Source organism: Cervus elaphus, chromosome 9 (assembly GCF_910594005.1).
Source record: "Cervus elaphus chromosome 9, mCerEla1.1, whole genome shotgun sequence".
NCBI classification, from domain to species: domain Eukaryota; kingdom Metazoa; phylum Chordata; class Mammalia; order Artiodactyla; family Cervidae; genus Cervus; species Cervus elaphus.
The window spans coordinates 61,187,555-61,193,554 of NC_057823.1; the positions used below are offsets into that span (position 1 = coordinate 61,187,555).

The following is a 6,000-nucleotide window of genomic DNA, read 5'->3' on the forward strand; positions in this document are numbered from 1 at the left end:
AGCAACAAGGCAGTGAGAAACCAGGAGGCATAAAGGTAAACGTGTGATGGTGGCTAAGTTGGAAGCGGGTAGGAAAGCAGCTAACAACACAGCATTCCTCTGTCTATTAACATACTTTGTTGTAAGGTCTTTCTGTTCAAGGTCCCAAGACTTGTGTTTGAATTACAACAATCGTTCTCAGTGGGTGTTGGAGGGGGGACTTTGTCCCCAAAGGAGGTACTAGTAATATCTGTAGATGTTTTTGGTTGTCACAACAGGGAGTTGCTACTGGAATCTAATAATAGCAGAGATATTGCTAAATATCCTACTATGGACAAGCTAGTCCCACACGACAAAAATTATCTAACCCAGAACATTAACAGTACAAGAGGTTTGAGAAACCCTGAATTACAATGTTGTTTGATGTCATCTTAGTAAGACTTGGCACTTTTTAAAAATTTTCAAATGGGCAATAGTATGGAAGATTCTGACACTTGATGGGAGGCAGGAATAGTTACCTAGAAGACCTTTTCAACTCTGAGACTTGATGTGTGCTGTGGACTCTGAACCACAAAACAAAGGCAACAGTGCATTTCCACCCTTTTCTCTTTGCCTAGTTCCTTTCCCTGAAGATAAGCTGAATTCTATTAAAAAAAAAAAATGATGGTTGGATACTGGAAGGTAACCATAAAGCATTAAAAGTTTCTCACAAAAACAAAGAACATCAATGATAAGCAGAGAATTTTAGAGCTGGGGAAAACCTTAGATATGATTAGCTGGGGAAAACCTTAGATATGATTAGCTGGGGAAAACCTTAGATATGATTTAACAAATAAATTCTACTTGAAATCTACCATTTCATAGATAAAGAAAGTGAGATTTTAAAAAAACCAAGAGATTTGATCTGATCACATAATACTATAATCATCAGAAGGTCCAGATTCTTCCAAAGAATTTATTTATTAGTCACTGATAATATCAAGGGACTCCTCTACATGCATTTATTTTGCGTTTTTTCAATGATTACAGTATCGGTCTCTATCTCTGGAAATCCCTGAATATGGGTTTCACCTGATTAGGTGCTGGCAGTGAGATTAAAAAACAAAACAAAACAAAAAAATAGCTTCAATAGGTATTGAGGAAAAATGAATAAGACCTGCTTATTAATTAAGCAATGGCTGCTACTGATGAAGAGGAGAAATAAAGAAGTGACTTCGGTTCCAGCCACAGTGACTTGGAGGATGGTGATGGTTCAATAAAAGACAGGAAAGTCAGGAAGAGGTCTGGGTAGCAGGTTGCTTACACTGTGTTTCGGGTGCTGTTCTTCAGTCTGTGAAGCTAAAGAAAGAGATGAGGGGATGAACAGTGTCAGGGAGATTTGGAAGAACTCAAATGGAAGAAGGCGTATTCAATTTGGTGGTTGCAAGGCCATCGTGGCGCCTAGAAGGAGCAGCATCAGGAGCAAAATCCAGATAACTGAGAGGAACCAAGAGCATCACTGTCCTCTGGGCCTCAGCAACTGAACTGGGCTGAACTGGGCTGAACTGGGCTGAACCGAACACTCCCTGATGCCCCCGCTTGTCTAATGTGCTACAGCTCTCCTGGAGTTTAAGTGATGGCCCACTCAGCTGTACAATAATAATTATAATGAAGACATTTCCAAGGTGGAAAATGATACAGACACAGGAGTGAGTTCAGGGTAAGGGTGGTATGGAAAAAATATACATAAGACAGAAAAATGACGTGAGAATGATGCAAATACTTTTTACTAATTTTTTTCCACACTCATCATTTCTTACTGGAGAGAGCTGCTCCTCAGAACTCCACGAGTCTCACCCCATGTCCTGACTTACTCCTTGTTTCTAGGGCACTGCGTCCATCATCAGTGTCCTTTCCCTTCATCACCTGGGCTCACCAGTGGCACATAGCAACCTCTCCTCCCTCATCAGTGAGGCCGGGGTTCCACACAGAGGCCTAGGCAAACATCATCCATCACCCTCAGGGTCACCCACAGCTTTCTGACCCATGGACTCCATCGCAGTAATATTAAGACAAGAAGAGCAAACTAGCCTAAGGGTCTTTCCATCAAAAGCCACTGTTTGGGTCATGCTGAACCTGTATCTTAAACATTTTTTATCCATTTTAACGAATCAATAGGAAGCCAAGCCAATGTTTTCTCAACGTTGAACTCTAGGAACATGAGTTCATGCCACGACTTCTCCACCTCTGCCAGCCACCACTTCCCTGTATCAACAGCCACTTCTTCCAAAGGGGACTAACAGCACAGCGCCAGACACTGGGGAGCAAGCTGAACTGAAAGGCATCTTAAACTGGGGTTGGGATTCTGTGAGAGACAACTGCAGGAAGCTAGCCCTGGCAGCCACCACCAATACTTCATGCAGTACCGCGTGCCCACACACTCACGGTCACTCACACACACAGCCACACAGCCAGTTATACACGCTGGATATGCGTATCTTGTTATGCACAGAGAGAGTTAGCCAGAGTCCACTCTCTCCGTTATACATCCAGGATCATCCATACTGTCCACACATGTACCCTGTCACACACACACACGGTTATGGACGCACAGCCTATGTCTCTCTCTCTCTCACACACACATACATACACACACACACGCACACGTTATACTACCTCACAGAGTCAGCAAACACAGAAGCAGTTTCACAAGTACTTACGTACCCAAGTGCAGGGCATGAGCCCCAACCCTAGTGGTCCCATGCTGAAGGCGTGTACTACACAACCAGCCAGCCCACCTACAGTCTGAGTCGCCACGCAGCCCATCCCTGAGCTAAAGCCGGGTCCCAGGAATCCAGAGCCCCCAGCCCGTCCCCGCCGCGCCGCCACGTCTCCGCGCACGCTTGGGCTCGCGGGGTTGTGACCCTGGCGCCCTGGCCGCACCTACCCTCGGCTGAGGCTAGGGAGCGAGGCGCCCCGGCGGACGGGAACGGCCACCCCTCGCCGCGGAGCCGAGCTTCTGCCGCCGCCGCCGCCGCGCTCCCAGCCGCTGCCTGCGCCCTCCCCGCCGCCCCCTCGGGTGCGGGCTCCAGCCCCCGCGCTGGGAGGCCGGCGAGCAAGAGGCGCGGGCCCGCCTGGGGCTGCGGCGGAGAGCCCCCAGCCCCGGCTCACCTGAGCGCGCCGAGCATCGTCCCCCTCTCGGCTGACCGACGGTGGCTCCGCGGGCTCAGCGGCCCCCAGCCCGCATCCTCCCCGCGACCGCCCCCTCCGGAGGCCAGGGATGGCGGGGGCGCGGCCGGGTGCGCACGGGAGTGGGCGCGGCGGGGGCCAGAGGGACCTCACTCCTCGAGGACGGGCCAGCGGGCGCCTCGCCTGGAGACCGCTGCCCAACCGAGGAAGGTAGTCCTGGGCTCACTGCTGGCTCCTGGGTGACCTTGGGCAAGTTGATTAACCTCTCTGAGTACCCACTCCTCTAGCGAAAGATAATAAACGTGAAAAGGGTAGGCGCCTGCGGTGTCCGTGCCAGGGGAAATCTACAGTCTACTTCCTTCTCAGCCTCTGACTCCGCCAGGGCATGGTTAGCTTGTGAGCAGGGTTCAGCGTGAGATCCGTAGTCCCTTAGATATAAGGCGTCCAAGTTTTCCGGTCAGTATTTCAACTGACTAGTCTTCCCAAGTGATCCTGCCAACACTCGTTTTGCTTCCATAATCTGGAGGAAGCCTATTCTGGCTTTATCAGTTTGTGACCTTGAGCGAGGGGTTAGACAAAAGACTAGCTCCTGGGCTCCCGTGAGTAAAATGGGGACCGTAGACTCCCAGCTGTGTTGAGACTTACCAGAGCTCCTGCCTGTGTGTAACACCTGTGAGGAATCGTGACAGAATGAGAAACATTTTTCCTCAACTCGTCTTTCCAAGGCCTCCAATACCAGAGACAAACCATTTCAAGAATAAGTCATGTAGGGAAGGGAAGAGGAAAGTCTTCCTTTAGTGAGACAGGTTGGGGGGAGTGGGAGTGGGGTGGGAGCGGGGGAGGGTCGAGGGAGGGAAGTGGCAAAGGGCCTGTTGGGAAGATAATTCACCCCACCCCACCCCCACTTCCTGGACCACAGAGTCTTCGGGGAAGCTTAACAAAACAGAGGAGCTGTGATAGTAATTAACCTCCAAAAGCAAATAAATCTTTCCAGACAATCTGAAAAATTATTAACTTACAATTGTGAGCACAACCCAAGTGAACGGGAAATTTAAATTGACCAACAAATTCATGCCAGAAACCTTTGAGCTGGTCCCTTTCTAAGATTCTCTCTGTTGATACTCCTGCCTCTTACTTCCTCCTTTTGCCAACCTGGCCCGTCTTAATGGTATTCCTTCCCCATCTTACTTGTACACTTTCTCTCACTTGAATCTCTCTCTTCCCATCTCAGTCTCTCCCCCACCTAGGTGTCTCTTCTCTACCTTCTTTGTGCCCTGTGTCTATCTCAACAGGTCTCACTCTCAGTCGTTCCCACCCATGATTTCTCTCCCTGGCTTGTATGTCTTGAATATTTATTGATCATATATCCCCCATTCAAAATTTGAAAGTGGAAAAGTTGTCAGTTATTTCTCTAAAGATCCAAACTTAAATTTATCACTGTGTCACTTCCCTAAACCAAATATTCCTGATGAATGACACCATGATCCTCACACTCATGGGAGTGCAAAGCCTGATTCATCTCTGACAACTCTACCTCCCTCCCCTTCTCCCCAGTTTCTAGTTAATCTCTTCCCATTTCCTAGGGAGTCTCTCCTTACTCTGCCACAGGCAACTATTCTTTCCTCCTCTTCCTATTGGACCAAATCAAGTGTAAGTTAAGGATCTTGAGATGAGAAATTGTCCTGGTTGCAAAGGTGGGCCTTTAGAAGGGTCCATGAAAGTAGAAGTGAGAGGCAGGAGAGGAGGTCAAGAGTGATGCAGTGTGAGAAGGACTTGACCAGCTGTTGCTAGCCTTGAAGGAAGAAGAAGGGGTCCCATGGCAAGGAATGCAGAAGCTGAGACATGGGGCAAGGAGACAGATTCTCCCTGAGAGTCTCCAAAAAGGAAGTCAGCTTTGAAGACACATTGATTTTAGTGTAATAACACTCATGTCAGATTTCTGCTCTAGAGAGTTGTATGATAATAAATTTGGGTTGTTTTAAGCCGCCAAGTAATTTTTTGGTATAGGTAACAATACAGCAGGAATAGGTAACTAATACAACACTTCTTTTTTTAGCTATGGTGTGTGTGTTAGTCACTCAGTCATATCTGACTCTTTGCAAACCCATGGATTGTAGCCCGCCAGGCTGCTCTGTCCATGGAATTCTCCAAGCAAGAATACGAGAGTGGGTTGCCATTCCCTTCTCCAGGAGATCTTCTTGACCCAGGGATGGAACCTGGGTCTCCTGCATTGCAGGCAGATTCTTTACTGTCTGAGCCACCAAGGAAGCCCTTTTTAGTTATGGAGAAACACACAAATGCCTTGTCTTCTTATTAACAGCAATCCAAGACAGCACCTCTTTTCAGTCATCTTGGCATATCCAAACCTTTTGTTTCATACCCAAACCTTGTGTTTCAAGCAATCTGTCCCCTGAACATTTGCTTTTCTTTCCATGTCTGTACCAGTGCTCACAGTGTTGTCTCCAGAGTGCCCTCCTCCAGATGCTGCCTGACCTACCTTCTTCAGTGCTCATGGATTCCATGGAGCTTTCTCTCCCTTCTCTGATTCTCCAGAACTCTGATTTTTCAAGGTATATTCCATTTCAATTGGTGCTTTCTAAGGGAAGAGAAGGGAACAAGAGAGAAGAATGGAGTTTACATGCACAGGTTGAAACTGCTCCAGGTTCTCTCTTCCCACAAGGCTGTTTTCCTCTCTCTGCTGCAGCAGTTACCACCACACTGTGTTACAGTGAGTTATTTACAGGTCTCTTTGGCCACTGGATGATGAGTGCCTCCAAGGTGGACACCACGTCTTACCTCCCTTTCTGTGTCTTAGCCCATAGATCCATGCTTTGGCCACTGCATGGTGAGTGA

The 6,000-nt window shown here is 48.1% G+C and overlaps 1 protein-coding gene across 12 annotated transcripts in view; it reads right to left on the bottom strand.

Annotated features, from left to right (window-relative positions):
* The window catches only part of HTR4 (5-hydroxytryptamine receptor 4), a 183,750-nt gene extending 178,022 nt beyond the window's left edge, over positions 1-5,728 (bottom strand). For 8 of the 12 annotated variants that reach the window (XM_043913219.1, XM_043913213.1, XM_043913223.1 and 5 more), the window contains exon 1: positions 3,130-3,588. The gene's annotated coding sequence lies outside the window, so the exon portion shown is untranslated. Of the gene's footprint in view, positions 1-2,682; positions 2,811-2,905; positions 3,589-5,644 lie in introns of those variants that run through there. The other 4 variants (XM_043913215.1, XM_043913221.1, XM_043913217.1 and 1 more) reach the window with 4 other exon arrangements.
* Between the last annotated feature and the right edge of the window lie 272 nt (positions 5,729-6,000).